Source organism: Zingiber officinale, chromosome 6A (assembly GCF_018446385.1).
Source record: "Zingiber officinale cultivar Zhangliang chromosome 6A, Zo_v1.1, whole genome shotgun sequence".
NCBI lineage: Eukaryota > Viridiplantae > Streptophyta > Magnoliopsida > Zingiberales > Zingiberaceae > Zingiber > Zingiber officinale.
Window position 1 is genome coordinate 51,447,007 of NC_055997.1, and position 18,123 is coordinate 51,465,129.

Here is an 18,123-nt window from a genome sequence, read left to right on the forward strand (position 1 = left end):
ACAGATATTTGAGACTCTTATGGTCAGTGAGAATCTCAAATGTAACGCCATATAAATAATGTCGCCAAATCTTCATGGCAAAAATAATAGCAACTTGCTCCAGATCATGTACAGGATAGTTCTTCTCATGCTCCTTCAACTGACGAGAAGCATAGGAGACTACTCTATCGTGCTGCATCAGAACAGCGCTCAAACCCTGAATAGATGCGTCGGTGTAGAGCACATATCCGTCCTCTCCAGAAGGTAAAACCAAAATCGGAGCCGACACCAGTCTCCGCTTCAACTCTTGGAAGCTGGCTCCGCAATCCTCAGTCTAAGAGAACTTCACGCCTTTCCTGGTCAAGCGTGTAAGTGGCATAGCAATCCGAGAGAAACCCTCAACGTATCTCCGGAAATATCGAGCCAAACAAAGAAAGTTGCGAGCCTCCTCTATAGACTTCATCTACTCCCAACGGTAACAACCTCTATCTCTTGTGGAACCATGGTACACTCCTACTGGTGACCGTGTGTCTCAAACATCTCACAAAAGATAACCAAAATACGCACTACTGATCTTCACATATAGACGTTTCCGTCGAAACATCTCTAGACTATGCGAAGATGGTGTACGTGACTCACCGCGGATCCGAAATAGATCACAACATCGTCAATAAAGACAATGGAAACCGATCCAAACATCCTCGAAATACCAGAATCATCATGATAACATCTAGGGCACCGCAAACCCTAATGGTAAAACCAAGACACATAATGTCTGTATCACAGATATTCCTAACCATAAGATCCCTGACAATAAGTCTGAAATATAATCACCAACAATACAAATCACCAAAAATAGATCCTCCAGTGTGAGAGCAACGCTCCATCACACGAAATACCACATATGTGGGAACAACGCTCTACCACAAGAAATCCTCCATATGTGGGAGCAACGCTCCACCACAAATAATCCGAAATATGAATCTACAAAAAATATGGGAGCAATGCTCCGCTACAAGAAACCCGAAATATGTGGGAGCAACACTCCACCACAACAAACAATAATATGTGGGAGCTACGCTCCACCACAAACGATCCATAACATGTGTGGGAGCAACGCTCCACCACAACCAATACATAATTGCCCAAGGCACCTAACTATCCAGCTAGAAACTGCACGAGATCTCTCTACCACAGATCACTGTGGGTAACCTAGGGTATAACAACCCAGTATGCAAATCAAATCCATAGTCAACTCTATCATCATCCTAGTGGGTCGATCACCCATCAATAGGATAATTAGTTGACAGGGTAATATCACAAATGTCATAATGTAGACATTCAACATAAGTAGAATCATCATGATTCTACCAACCATACATCTGGCACACGTGCATACACAACATATGTATGATCGACATAATCCCCAATTAGTACACACCAAATATACTCACAACATAGGTATAAATCACCGTGATATCTCCAACAATGTATACCGAACCCGTGTGCATATATCATCGTAGGTAAAATCAACAATACTCCTCAAACAACACTCACATGATAAATATACACATATGCCAAGAGTATAATCAACATATACTTCCAATAAGGCATACTAAAACCCAGGTGCATTCACAAATCACACATAATCAACAAGATACCTCAGATACCACACTAAACACATATGTACATATCACAACACTGATGTAGTCAACAAGATACTTCCAACATGACACTCACACCCATGTGCACATACCACGACACAGATTTAAATCGATAAGATACCTCCAATATGTCAATCAGGCACGTACAACTAACTAAATAGCTATAATCCACAAGGAACCTACAATAACCATATCTAGATGGGAATACCCACACTATCTACAAATGAACTATCCATCATAGAACTCCTTCAACTCATAACAATCATATGTACACTTCATATATATGCATAATCAGCATATTTAATCCAATCTACCACACAAACCCTATGTCACCTTCTAAGTTATCCAATTAGGTACATACAGTCTAAAATTAAAGTACTCATGGAATAGGATACATCGATCCTCTATCAACTGACCAAGTCGTCAATAGTATATGGCTAATTCAATCCTTTCCCACGTCAGTATAAGCTAGGTACTCGATGTGCTCAAGATATCCAACTAAGCACGAATAACCCAAGACTCAAACATCTAAAAGTAAAGTAGGTCAATCCCCTACTGATCGGATCAACAAAACTAATCGATCATCTACAACTAATCAAGAATAAATAAAGCCTCTACAAGCATCTAAGGTAAATCGATCACGATTACCCAAGTTAACAAATGTCAATCTATCTTCTACTGACCGATCTAACAAGAGTAAATCAATTATCTACGGATGAAATTAACTAAGATAACATGATATACTACTGGCTAAGTCAACATAAAGATATAGATACTATCCACTACCCAGCTAATAAAAGCAGAGGCTGGTATGTGCCTCAATTTGCTAACCAACTAGTAATAACATAAGCTAAAAACTACTGGTGTATGATATGATAAATCACCAGAAATTGTAACCCTTAATCTCTATCAAGGTCGATCATCATCAGGGTTTTACCTAATACCTAAAATATCTACTATCTCAACTAGACAGGTACTAGTAAAGAGTGCTAATACATGTCATAAACTATAGTAGTCAACGGTGCATATACTAACAAAAAGGTAGAATAACAGTATACCAACATACCTCCTATAGCTTAGAGATGTCCTGTCGCTGTCAGGTCCCAAAACTCGAAAAGTCACATCAAGAAGATAACAACACGAAATCCAAAACACGGAATATAAAACTCGTAAATTGTGCTCTGATACCAAATAAATTGGTATCAGATAAATCTCGAAAATCCAAAACACATAGCAAGTATCGTATACCTGCTCTGATACCACTAAATTGTCACGCCCTGGGAAAGTCCCTGTCCGAAGAAATTTCGGCAGCACCTCCCTTGTACGACGGAAAATCTGCAATTTTCTACATCCACAACATACATCAGCCACATGCGGTTGGAATATAACCACACAGTTATATATATCATCAGCCCACTCGGCTGGAACAAAACCAACACAACGGAAAATGACAAAAACCAAATACAAACCAACACACAAAAACTGCTAGCCGGCTAGACTTACACAACCAACAACCAATACAAAATACCACATAACAACATCAACACTCCAAAAATAAAACCGGAGTACAGAGCTAAACAAACTGATACATAAACAAACAAAACATAAGTAAAACCGATAAGTCTTCTGTTGTGACGTGGGGACCAGCAGACAGGATACTCCAAGCGACTCCATAAACAACCTGGTACCTGAAAAAATAGTGTCCACGGGGGTGAGTTCAACAACTCAGCAGATACCTAGTTGACATGTATAGTAAACTATAACCAATAGAAATAAGTATGAAGTACAGTATCCTGACCAAAAGAAGGTAATGCATAATAGAAAAGGCTGAAGAGTACTGTACTCACCAGGGCCACCTATCAGAATAATCAGGTCGTCAGATCGGAAGTGCCATAAATCCTGTATGCATGTCAAACATATGCATCCATCCAAATGCAGCATATAAGTGCAGCAAACATAAGTAGTAAATGCATAAATGCGTATGATGCCAATGATGCGTCCTGGTCACCCCTGACGCCAGTCAGTCATCTCACACACAATGGTGAGACCGAGTGGGTAGGGTTGTGACAACCGTGCACTCTACCATCACTACGCCTGATGAGTGACTGAGTGGACAGGATGCTGTCGGAGTACTCCTGTCCTCTGACCCCAAATCATAAATGGGGGAGCTCAATGCTCTCATCTCCCGGTACACGATGACGGGGAGGTATCTCTGTCGGCTACCACGTTGAGTCACCTGACCAACGGTGTAACGACCCGGCCCTTTGGCCTCTTGGGCAGCTCTTGTGGTGGCCCAACTAGCGGCCCTTATGTCGTCGGCCCATTTGGCGACCTCTCATGTCGTCGACCGACGACCCTTTGGCCGTGCCGTTACTCACTAGGACTTTCCACCCCTGGCAGTGGATTTTTGCCTCCCCCAGGATTCGAACTCTAAACTTCCAGGCTTAAGTATTAGAGTTTATGAATCCTGGTAACCAAGTGAGATCATCTCACTTGGTTACCAGGATTCACAAAGGGTCGTCGGTCGACGACATGAGAGGTCGCCAAATGGGCCGACGACATAAGGGCCGCTAGTTGGGCCGCCACAAGGGCTGCCCAAGAGGCCAAAGGGCCGGGTCGTTACAATAAAAAGGGCCTTTTTATTGTAACGACCCGACCTCTTGGCCCATTTGGCGGCCCATTTGGCGACCCTCGGGTCGTCGACCGTCGGCCCTTATGTCGTCGGCCCATTTGGCGACCCTAGTGTCGTCAACCGTCGACCGTCGGCCGTGCCGTTACTACTAGGTCTTTCCACCCCTAGCAGTGGATTTTTGCCTCCCCCAGGATTCGAACTCTAGACCTCCAGGCTTAAGTACTAGAGTTTATGAATCCTGGTAACCAAGTGAGATGCTCACTCACCTGCAGTAAGAGTAGTTCCGACTTTGTTTTGATGTTTCCTTGTTTGTTTGAGTTTCTGCCATGAAGTTTTTTGGGTTTTGTTTGCTGTCGGGAGGTTAAAGGAAGAAAGGAAAGGATTAGTTAAGTTTCAGCAAGTGGGTTGATCCCTTCAGGTTTTAAAATTGGTTGGAACCTTGATATGCATGCTCAGTTCATGTGGAGTTTTATAGTTTCCAAATTCTGTTGTTGATTCTTTCTTGGTTTTCCTTGCTGCCGTGAACCCTAAAGAAAGAAGAGGAGGATTAGTTCAGTTTAAGCATGAAAGACAGATTCGAATTTAGGTTTTCTTTGTTACTTAATGGGCATGATCGGATGATATGTAACCCTGCAGATTTGGTTATTTGTTGTTAGACAATGGGCAGGAAATGATTCAGATTTTAGATTTCTCTTGCATAGCAGTTACAGATCCTTTGTTGAGTTATTGGAGCATGAAATGGTTAAAATTGGAGCATGCAGTTTAGTTGTATTGAGTAATACCTTAGTTTAGATTCTTCCTTGCTGAAACGAATAAGAACAGCCTTGAAGTTTGCTATGTATCAGGATTGGTACAGTTTCTGTTCATTCCGTTAAATATGCAGTTTTAAACCCTTTGTGGCCAAGTAAACAGCAAATGAACAGTTAGGGATGTTTGTTGGATAAGTATAGTTGCTGGTGGAAGTGTAGCTTTGGGTTCATATTTTCTTGCTATTAGCAATACTGTGAACTGAGCTTTGCTTGAGTTGTATGATCAAACCGTGATCAGTTCTGTAGCTTGATAGAATGAATAGAAAGGTCAAGCATGATTAATCTGATTCCGTGAGGATTTGGAGACAATTTTGTGATTTCTACGGGTTTTGGGATTTCTGGGAATTCATAGTTTGAACTTGATGTAGCCTTTCGTATTGGCAGATTTCCATGTTTCTTTTATATGTAAAGAATTATGGATTGAATTGGGTCACACAGTTGTGAGAAGTTGAGGATTGTTTCTTTAAACTTGGTGCCGTGAATTACAAAGGAAGAAAATAAAAGTATAAGCTTAGAACCAATAAAAACAAGATTTACATAGGTATGTAAATTCCAGAAAGTTTAGTTTGCTTTGGAGCTTATTCCAGTTCGAATTTCTTTTGTTATATACATGCATGAAAGGGAGTAAATAGTTTTTGTAGTAGTGCAGATTTTTGCATTTAGGAGCAGTGCAGATTTTTCATATTGTAGCATTGCAGATTTTTAAAAGGATAGTTTGCTCACTGCTACGAAGGGTTTTCATTAGAATGTAACACCACGTTTTGTACTATTCCTTTAGTTGTCCTCACTTAGAAGATAGGGAACTCTTTTATGCTTAATTTCGATTGTAGGATTTGGAAATTCCAGCTTTTATAGGGATAGTTTGATCACTATTTTGAAGGGGTTTTTCAATTGGACACTTGCTTGATACACTCCTTCAATTGTTCTTTTTATAGAAGAAATGAGAAGTAGCATTATACCACTACAACTTATGGTAACCAACACCCCTATCCCTTTAGTAAATCTAGCTAATCAATATAGATATGTTTCAATATATCAAACCACCATCTTAGTTGCCATGTATAAGAATGGGTTTCTCTAATGGATTATGCAGTAAAATGGTTTGTGACTAGTAGACCTCTAGAGACTTATGGGTTGTTGTAAGTAAAGCAAAGTTAGTTTCTTTTATAGAATTCCAGCAAAGTTTTTAATAGTTTGGTGCCATGAAATGGCCACGAACGGCTAGTTTTGTTTACACTCCAGATTATGATATTTTCACATGTATCACAGCTTTAGGGGAATAGTTAATAAGCAAAAGAAATAGATTTGAGTAAGCTGAATTTGCTTATGTTAAATCTGAGCATGAGGTTTAGATAATTTGCTTATGTTAAATCTGAGCATGAGGTTTAGATAATTTGCTTATGTTAAATCTGAGCTTGAGGTTTAGATATGCTACTTCCATTCAAGTATATGGATTTGAGGTTCTTTATTCTGACATGAGATTTTGATATGTTTCCTTGCTACCATTTATTTTAGCAAGCTTCACATAAGTTTAGATTCAGTTAGTTTAGTTCTCTTAATTTGAAGTATGCAGAATAGGTTTTAGTTCCAACAAGTTTTAGATTTAGTTTAAGCTTGTATGGTATGCAGATTTATATAAGTATTGCTTGCAGATTTTGATAAGTATTGCATGCAGAACACCAAACTTAGAACATATTTTTATTAAGCTTAATATGCAGAATTTTATTAGCATAGTAGGCAGATTCTTGGTTGAAGCATTTCAAAGTCAGAATTTGTTTAAACATTTCAGTTTTGTAAGAAGCATACTTTTATAAGAAAAGTATAAGAAAGATTAAGAAAAGAAAGAAAAGGCCAAGGCCTTAAGTAGATCCCAAAGTCAAGACTTTAGGGATTTTTGGCCCACAAGGTGCTTATTAAAATGCCGAGGCATTATATATTAGAAGTATTAAAAGATAACAAGTATTTTACTTTTATTTTTAGTGGCACTGTACTGGATTAGATATCCATTGGGCTGGGCTCCCATAGTCGGTCCCTAGGTTTAGATAACCTAGTCAACCCTACTAAATTCGGGACTTGCAAACCCGGGTCTAGTTAGGGATGCGCGCATAGCAAGTACAGTTGCCGGGCCCAAACAGCATGATTACTATTTTCACTTATTATGATATTAGCTTTCAAACTCTTAATCTAATCCAGTGATTATAGTTTAAGATCAGTTTTAGCGCAGTTCAGTTTCAGTTCAGTATCATGCTTCAGTTTAGTTTTTCCCTGTGAATATGCATGATAACTTTATGTGCAGTTGTTATACATGTTTTTATGTTCAGGTTTAGTTATGCCATGATTGTATGCTTATATACCATGCCATGCTAGTTTATTCAGTATATCCAGCATATGTTTTAAACAGCATGATTTAAAACCATATTTGCATCGTTGCATGTTTTTGTGAGGTAGATGGTTTCTTACTAAGCTTTAAGCTTACAGGTACTACTTTTCTTATACTGCAGATACAGGTAAAAGAAAAGTGGACTAGCGGAGGCTGGAGGACAATGCTATGGAGGTGTGTGTGTGCAAGGGGTTTGGAATAAAGATCCTAGGGGTCGAAACAGTTTAATTTCAGCATTTACGTTGTTAGTTTATTTATGGTTTAGTCCTTAGCTAGTTAAATGTTTTAATCCAGTAAAACTATGCACTATTCAGTTCGTCCAGTTTAGGACGCATGTAGATTAATGTTAGATTGTTTTTCATATATCTAAAACCTATGTCTGTGAGTTGTAGTACGTTCCAGTGCTTGAAATTTCTGAAATCAGAAACTCTGATTTCATATCAGAGTTGGATCGGTCTGCCGATCGATCCGTTGCAGTATCAGGGTCCTGGATCGATCAGTCGACCGATCCAGAGGCATACAGTATGCTACTGTATGCTATCTGATCGGTCGTTCGACCGATCCAGCACCGAACAGAGAGCATCCCCGTGTCTCCAGGTGCCTGGATCGGTCCGCAGACCGATCCAGCCTCTACTGGATCGGTCCCCAGACCGATCCAGCCAGTGTTCGCGTGGGGGTCAGTGGATCGTTCCACGGACCGATCCAAAGCTCCAGTTTCACCTCCTCCTCAGTATAGCTATGAATATCTAGAAGGTAGTTGGATATGAAATCTCACTCTCACAGAGTTAACAGAGGCAACTACAATAGTTTAGTAAAATTTTATTTTACCCAGTTTCCGCACAGTACAGCACAGTAGTTTCAATAGTTAATATAGCTATCCGGCTCACAGTTTAGTACTCAGGAGTTGGGTCGTTACAGAGTGGTATCAGAGCAGTGTTCCATACTTCCTACACACACATCAGCATTGTACCTGCAGCTTTCAAGTAAGGATACCTCTACTCTCTTCATTGTTTCTTGCTTTCTAGTTACAGTTCATGTTTATATGTCTACTGCCTATTAGTCTGTGCTAGTTTTAAACATGATATCAGTAGTTATATAACTGTGATTACATTAGTTATGTTATGTTCTCTATGTCTTTAGTAATGGCACGAGGACGCCCAGCTAGAAGGGCATTAGCTACTGAGCCCCAGCAAGAGGCAGACAGTTCAGTGCCTCCTCCAGACCTTACAGCACTAGCAGCAGCTAGCTGAACAGCGACAAGAAATAGCCACCTTAAAGGCTAATCGGCAGAACCCCCACCCCGGAACCGAATTTGACTACTCCGGTAGTCTTGGAGGTTCCACCAGCTCGACCACACCTGACCCGGCCCGGTGAGCCAAGAAAAGAAAGCCTATCGATCCGGTGGCGTGGTTAAGCGAGAACTTCTCGGGCACTAATGAACCATGGGATGCACAAGCCTGGTTCAAACACTGGAGAACACGATGGAGCTTCTGGACTGGCCCGAACACGAGAAGGTGAAGTGTGCCTCCTTACGCCTGACGAGACGCACGCATGTGGTGGGAAAGAATCGGAACGAGGCGCCCGGTGAACCGGATGACATGGGCCGACTTGAGAAGGAGTTCTTCGAGGAATTCTTTCATATGCGGGTTACAAACTGCCACTACGACGAGTTCACTGAGTTTCGTCAGGGCAACCTTTCAGTTGAGGAAGCCGTGAAGAAATTCAACAGGTTGGCTCGTCTATGCCCAGAGCTGGTCAGCACAGAGAAAGAACGGATCCGGTTAATGCTCAAGATGTTGAGGCCAGAGATAGCAGTGAACGTGGCTGGTGGCATACATAGGCCACAAACCACAGAGGAGTTGGTGAGCAGTGCCTTGACCACAGAGCATTACCAGAACAACATAAAGCAGCAGAAGCAAGTCTCCTCAGAGTCCAAAGGCCAAGGAAACTCTCACACCCAGAAACAGCAAGGCCACAGCTCTAACTGGAAAGGGAACTCCAACAGCAAGCGCAAATCAGGGAGTGACTCAAAAGGAGGACCATCTAGCAAGCGACCCAGTTATCCAAAGTGTGCCACTTGTGGGAAATTCCACCCAGGGGTTTGTCGCAAGGGCACACGAGGATGCTTTGAATGTGGACAAGAAGGGCACATGGCCAAGCAGTGCCCGAACAAGACCGGTCTTCCTCAGCCACAGCAGATTCAGTATGCAGGCCAGCCAGCTCAGATGCAGGCCGCTCTAGAGGGTCCACATATCAGCCAGGGCAGGTTAGAAGCCCCTCCAGCTATGGTGAATGCGAGGATCTACTCACTCACCAGAGAGGATGTAGCCAATGCCTCGACAGTTGTCACAGGTCAGATTAGCATTTTTCAGTATAGTGCTACTGTTCTATTTGATACTGGGGCAACCCATTCATATATAGCTAGGATGTTCTCCAAAAAATTAGAAATACCCCTAGAGGTACTCAGTGGTCAGTTTCTGACGGCACTACCTTCAGGAGAGGTCATGACATCCACGCACTGGCTCAGAGCAGTGCCAGTCATTATAGCAGACAGGGAACTCTTTTGCGATCTGATCCTGCTAGAAATGACTGACTATGACGTCATCCTTGGAATGGACTTTCTGATCAGATACGGTGCTTCCATAGAGTGCCGTAAACAGAAAGTCGTATTCCAACCCGAAGCAGAAATACAGTTTGAATACCACGGAGAACCAAAGAGAAAAGCCAGAAAATTTCTCTCAGCAATGAAGGCACAGAAGTTGATGGATTCAGGATGTACGGGGTACCTAGCACATGTAGTCAATACCAGCCAGGACAAGGGCCAACAGCTAGCAGAGGTCCGAGTCGTATGTGACTACCCAGCAGTCTTCCCTGAAGAGTTACCAGGCCTAGCACCAGTCAGGGAGATTGAATTTGAGATAGAGCTTATTCCCGGCACAAATCCAGTTTCCAAGGCACCGTACCGCATGGCTCCAGCTGAACTGAAGGAACTTCAGGAGCAATTACAGGAGCTTCTAGACAAGGGTTTCATACGCCCTAGTCACTCACCATGGGGAGCGCCCGTACTGTTCGTGAAGAAGAAGGATGGAAGCATGCGGCTATGCATAGACTACAGAGCACTGAATCAGGTCACGATCAAGAACAGGTATCCTCTTCCCAGAATAGATGACCTGTTCGACCAGTTAAAGGGAGCAGCAGTGTTCTCTAAGATTGACCTTAGATCAGGATATCACCAAGTCAGGGTCAAGGAGGGTGATATACCGAAGACAACATTCAGGACCAGATACGGACATTACGAGTTCGTAGTCATGCCTTTTGGCGTGACAAATGCTCCAGCTACATTCATGGATCTCATGAACAGAGTATTCAGGGAGTATTTAGATAAGTTTGTTATTGTGTTTATCGATGACATTCTTATCTATTCAGGAACTTAGGAAGAACATTCAGAGCACCTGAAACTAGTATTGCAGACCCTTCAGCAGAACCAGCTATACGCCAAGTTCACGAAATGTGAATTTTGGTTAGATCAGGTGTCCTTCCTGGGTCACATCATCTCAAAGGATGGTATTATGGTAGATCCCAGTAAGATAGAAGCAGTAAGTAACTGGAAGAGACCTAAGAATGCCAGCGAGATCAGGAGCTTTCTGGGATTAGCAGGATATTACAGGAAGTTTGTAGAGGACTTCTCCAGGGTAGCCTCTCCACTGACCGAAATGGACAGAGGACTGTGAGAACAGCTTCAGCGAGCTAAAAAGGAGGTTGACCAGTGCTCCCATTTTGGCTCTACCAGACGACACCAGCGGCTTTGACATCTATAGTGATGCCTCTAAATTGGGACTAGGAGCAGTACTGATGCAAAATGGCAAGGTGATCGCTTATGCCTCCAGACAACTCAAGAATTATGAGAAGAATTACCCTACTCATGACCTTGAGCTGGCAGCGGTAGTGTTCGCTCTCAAAATTTGGAGACATTACTTATAAAGAGCTCAGTGCAGAGTGTATACAGATCATCAGAGTCTGAAGTACTTCTTCACTCAGAAGGATCTGAATATGCGACAGCGCAGATGGTTAGAGCTGGTCAAAGACTATGATATAGACATCCTCTACCATCCAGGGAAAGCCAATAAGGTAGCAGATGCACTTAGTAGAAAATCCAGTGCTACCTTATTATCTCTTACAGCTATGTCACCGCCCCTATAGAAGGAGATCGTAGATTTCGATCTCGAACTCATCGTTGGACAGCTCTCTACTATAACCTTAGAGTCTACCTTGCTTGGTGATATTCAGTCAGCTCAGGAGCAGGACCCTGAAATTCAGAAAATCAAGCAAGGGCTAGCAGAATCAGAGAGTAGAGAATTCAGAGTGTCCGATAGCGGGGTGTTGTATTTTGGTGACAGACTCTGTGTTCCAGATCAGGAGGAGCTACGGAGACAGATTTTAGATGAGGCTCACAGGACTCCCTATGCGATGCATCCAGGTTCCACCAAAATGTATCAAGACCTGAAGAAACATTTTTGGTGGCCCGGGATGAAGCGAGACATCGCCAGATATGTTAGCATCTGCCTCACCTGTCAGAGGGTCAAGGCAGAACATCAGCGACCAGGAGGAGTGCTGCAGCCTATACAGATTCCAGAGTGGAAGTGGGAGGATATCTCTATGGACTTCATAGTGGGACTGCCCAGGACCACGAATGGTTTTGACGCTATCTGGGTAATAGTCGACAGGTTGACTAAATCAGCCCACTTTTTAGCTATCAAGATATCCTACTCCATGGAGAAGCTAGCTCAGTTATATCTCCAGGAGATCGTCAGACTTCATGGAGTCCCACGTACCATTATTTCAGACAGAGACAGCAGATTTACATCACACTTCTGGGAGTGTGTACAGTCAGCATTGGGCACGAAGTTAAAGTTCAGCACAGCATTCCATCCTCTGACAGATGGTCAGACAGAGCGAGTAAATCAGGTACTCGAAGATATGCTCCGAGCATGTGCCCTAGATTTCAAAGGAAGTTGGTGCAAATATCTGAGTCTAGCAGAATTTGCATACAACAATAGCTATCAGGCCACTATCGGCATGGCACCTTATGAGGCACTCTATGGGCGGAGGTGCAGATCACCAATTTGCTGGTATGAGAGTGGTGAACAGAAGGAACTAGAGCTTCAGACAGATCTAGTAGCAGATACAACAGCAGCCATACAGCAGATTCGCCAGAGGATTGAGACAACACAGAGCCGTCAGAAGAGCTATGCTGATACACGACGCAGACCCCTAGAGTTTTCAGTTGGGGATACAGTTTTCCTTAGAGTAGCTCCCATGAAAGGAGTCATGCGTTTTAGGAAGAAGGGCAAGCTAGCTCCCAGATATGTGGGACCATACCTTATCAGCAGAAGAGTGGGCAAGGTAGCATATGAGCTAGAGCTACCCCAGGAGATGTCAGATGTCCACAACGTGTTTCATGTCTCCATGCTGAAGAAGCATATTCCAGACGCCACCCAGGTGATTGAGCCACAGTTGGTACAGGTCCGTGATGATCTCAGCTATGACAGTCGGCCTATTCAGATAAAAGACCGAGCAGTAAAGAAATTACGGAACAAGGAAGTACCATTAGTCAAAGTCAGCTGGCAAAATCACACAGCAGCAGAGGCGACTTGGGAGACAGAGGCCAGCATAAGACAGAAGTACCCAGAATTATTTTAAGTTCGGGGATGAACTTTTTATATGGTATGGGGGATTGTAAATCCCGAAAAATTCCCGAATTTATTTTAGAATTATTCTATGATTTTTCTGGAATTTTTAGATATTTTTCCGGAATTTTCCGAGTAGCGGAAGCAGCAAAAATAAATAGAACCGTAAAATAGCTTAGGCGGGAATCGAACCCGAGACCCATGGTTTACGGAACCAGCAGGGCCGTGCTGAAAGAAAGGAGAACCAAATATATTTATATTAGAGTTGGGTCATTAAACCACTTAATATAAATTAAAAACTTAAAGAGGGTTTGGTTTATTTTGAGAAGTTTGGTTCGGCAATTCCCTCTCCACCGAAGCCCTCACGCCTCTCTTCCTCTCGGTTCCTCTCTTCTCTCGGCGCCCCCAAGCACAAGCAAAAAGGAACCTAGGGTTCCTTCCCTAAGGGTCACGAGAGCACCTTCCGGCGAGATCTTCAATACAAGGACGTTCCCCTCCGCGAGAGGAACGCGTAGACGCGAGCAGCTCGTCGAGAAGGTCTTCGTTTCCGGAAACCTAACGCTTAGATTTGTAAGAATCTTTGCACACGAGGTAAGAAACCCCTCACCTGCAGTATAATAGCTCCGTTTGATTTCTTACGCATTAGTTTAGCTATATGCAGTATTTTTTGGCGCTTAGGGTGTGTTTAAACCCTCCTCGAGGATTAGGGATCTAGTTGAGCACATCTAGACGGGCCAGACACGTTGTTCTCCTTTAGTTGGAGATTCTAGACGTTGTCGGGTGCCTAGAGGTGATCTCCCTATTAGAGGAGAGAGTTGGAGCACACCAAGTGTTCGGTAAAATGTTAGTGTAGCTAAATACCACCTCAGTTATGTTTAACAGCTCAGTTAAATGCATTAGTGGCATTTAAATCAGTATGTTAGTCTGGTTTCAGCTTACATGGGACTACGGTCCAATGGGTGGGCTCCCACAGTCGCCTCTAGGTTTAGATAACCTAGCTCTAGGTTCAGATAACCTAGAAACAGCAAAATAAGCAATTAGTAGCTATATTCAGTATTTTATTTTCAGTGGCACTGTACTGGATTAGATATCCATTGGGCTGGGCTCCCATAGTCGGTCCCTAGGTTTAGATAACCTAGTCAACCCTACTAAATTCGGGACTTGCAAACCCGGGTCTAGTTAGGGATACGCGCATAGCAAGTACAGTTGCCGGGCCCAAACAGCATGATTACTATTTTCACTTATTATGATATTAGCTTTCAAACTCTTAATCTAATCCAGTGATTATAGTTTAAGATCAGTTTTAGCGCAGTTCAGTTTCAGTTCAGTATCATGCTTCAGTTTAGTTTTTCCCTGTGAATATGCATGATAACTTTATGTGCAGTTGTTATACATGTTTTTATGTTCAGGTTTAGTTATGCCATGATTGTATGCTTATATGCCATGCCATGCTAGTTTATTCAGTATATCCAGCATATGTTTTAAACAGCATGATTTAAAACCATATTTGCATCGTTGCATGTTTTTGTGAGGTAGATGGTTTCTTACTAAGCTTTAAGCTTACAGGTACTACTTTTCTTATACTGCAGATACAGGTAAAAGAAAAGTGGACTAGCGGAGGCTGGAGGACAATGCTATGGAGGTGTGTGTGTGCAAGGGGTTTGGAATAAAGATCCTAGGGGTCAAAACAGTTTAATTTCAGCATTTACGTTGTTAGTTTATTTATGGTTTAGTCCTTAGCTAGTTAAATGTTTTAATCCAGTAAAACTATGCACTATTCAGTTCGTCCAGTTTAGGACGCATGTAGATTAATGTTAGATTGTTTTTCATATATCTAGAACCTATGTATGTGAGTTGTAGTACGTTCCAGTGCTTGAAATTTCACTTGGTTACCAGGATTCATAAACTCTAATACTTAAGTCTGGAGGTTTAGAGTTCGAATCCTGGGGGAGGCAAAAATCCACTGACAGGGGTGGAAAGTCCTAGTGAGTAACGGCACGACCATGGGTCGTCGGTCGACGACATGAGAGGTCGCCAAATGGGCCGACGACATAAGGGCCGACGGTCGACGACATGAGAGGTCGCCAAATGGGCCGCCAAATGGGCCAAGAGGGCCGGTCGTTACAATAAAAAGGCGCCTTTTATTGTAACGACCCGACCCTTTTGGCCTCTTGGGCGGCCCTTGTGGCGGCCCAACTGGTGGCCCTTATGTCGTCAGCCCATTTGGCGACCTCTCATGTCGTCGACCGACGACCCTTTTGGCCGTGTCGTTACTCACTAGGACTTTCCACCCCTGGCAGTGGATTTTTGCCTCCCCCGGGATTCGAACTCTAGACCTCCAGGCTTAAGTACTAGAGTTTATGAATACCTATGTCAGTGTTTAATGACCCAACTCTAATATAAATATATTTGGTTCTCCTTTCTTTCAGCACGGCCCTGCTAGGTTCACCGGTTACTAAACTTATCCGTAAACCATTGGTCTCGGGTTCGATTCCCGCCTAAGCTATTTTGCGGTTCTATTTATTTTTGCTGCTTCCGCTACTCGGAAAATTCCGAAAAAATATCTAAAAATTCCAGAAAAATCATAGAATAATTCTAAAATAAATTCGGGAATTTTTCAGGCTTTACAATCCCCCATACCTTATAAAAAGTTCGTCCCCGAACTTAAAATAATTCTGGGTACTTCTGTCTCATGCTGGCCTCTGTCTCCCAAGTCGCCTCTGCTGCTGTGTGATTTTGCCAGCTGACTTTGACTAATGATACTTCCTTGTTCCGTAATTTCCTTACTGCTCGGTCTATTATCTGAATAGGCCGACTGTCATAGCTAAGATCATCACGGACCTGTACCAACTGTGGCTCAATCACCTGGGTGGCGTCTGGAATATGCTTCTTCAGCATGGAGACATGAAACACGTTGTGGACAGCTGACATCTCCTGGGGTAGCTCTAGCTCATATGCAGGTTTTTCGACACATAGGGTGTGTTTTTTTATTATAACGACCCGACCCTCTTGGCCCATTTGGCGGCCCATTTGGCGACCCTTGGGTCGTCGACCGTCGGCCATTATGTCGTCGGCCCATTTGGCGACCTCTCATGTCGTCGACCGACGACCCTTGGCCGTGCCGTTATTCACTAGGACTTTCCACCCCTGGCAGTGGATTTTTGCCTCCCCCAGTATTCGAACTCTAAACCTCCAGGCTTAAGTATTAGAGTTTATGAATCCTTGTAACCAAGTGAGATGATCTCACTTGGTTACCAGGATTCATAAACTCTAATACTTAAGCACAGGTTTAGAGGGAGAGGCAAATCAACGCCGGTGGAAAGTCTGTGAATAACTGACAATCGCGACGAGGTCGGTCCAAATGGGCCGACGGCGGTCGACGGCGACAAGGTCGCCAAACGCCAAAATCGGTCGTTATAAAAAGCGCCTTTATTATAACGACCGGCCCTCTTGGCCCATTTGGCGGCCCATTTGGCGACCTCTCGTGTCGTCGACGGCCCTTATGTCGTCGGCCCATTTGGCGACCTCTTATGTCGTCGACCGACGACCTGCCGTGCGGTTACTCACTAGGACTTTCCACCCACAGTGGGTGGATTTTTGCCTCCGGGATTCGAACTCTAAACCTCCGGGCTTAAGTATTAGAGTTTATGAATTACGGTAACCAAGTGAGATCATCTCACTTGGTTGCGAGATCATAAACTCTAAAACAAGCGACGGTTAGAGTTCGAATCTGAGAAAAAATCAACGCCATGGAAAGTCTGAGTAACTGACGGCCAAAGGTCGTCGGTCGACGACATGAAAGGTCGACAAATGGGCCGACGACATAAGGGCAGACGGCGACGACCCAAGGCGGGTCGTTACAATAAAAGGCGCCTTTTATTGACCCACCCTTTTGGCCTCTTGGGCGGCCCTTGTGGCGTCCCAATGTCGTCGGCCCGTTTGGCGACCTCTCATGTCGTCGGCCGACGACCCTTGGCAGTGTCGTTACTCACTAGGACTTTCCACCTGGCGTTTTTTGCCTCCCGGGATTCGAACTCTAGACCTCCGGGCTTAAGTACTAGAGTTTATGAATCCGGGTAACAAGTGAGATCATCTCACTTGGTTGCCAGGATTCATAAACTCTAGTACTTAATTTGGAGGTCTGGAGTTCGAATCGGGAGGCAAAATCCAGGGTGGAAAGTCTAGTGAGTAACGACACGTCAAATCGTCGAGCGATGACGTTAAACACACGCCGCAAGGGCCGCCCAAGAGGCCAAAAGGTCGAATAGATACAACGAAACAAAATAGAGTCCAAATGCCAACTACCACGCTACACTAAATGCCACGGTGAGCCAAGCAGAAGGAATCGTATCGCGGCTACCACGCTGAGTCACCTGACCAACGAAGCCAAACAGCAGAACCGCCACACACCTGCCTGATATACCACTAATCCATGAGTGGTGGTGTGTGCAGTACATGTAACTGGCGATGTGCTCTACCATAGTGGAGCCGACAATCGCGCAGCATGCAATCATGATGCATGACACTAAGCATAGCAATAAACTGATCAGCATAACCATATCCATATATATAAAATGAGTACCGTAATATCGATGGTCAAATACGAAGATCTAAAGTACACAGGTTAGGTAGGATATCAAAAACCTAGGTCCTGAACATAACAAGCATGGTATGCCACTACCCACTCTGAGCATATATATATAATCATGTGGGTACTAGCATAAAATGCATAACAGATGAGCAAACAAGCATGTAACAGGTATCCAAAAGTGACATACCGAAACAATGACGAACATAATTATTATTAAAAGCTATGACCTACTAGACATATCAACAAGACATATCAAAAAGATAAGTCAAGGTACCCGCCTCCAATAGAAGGGTTCAATCCAATCCAAATCCGACGTCGAGATGCTCGTCTCGCGTTAAAGTCTTGTATATCATTTAATGTACAGTTTAGCTAATCTTATAA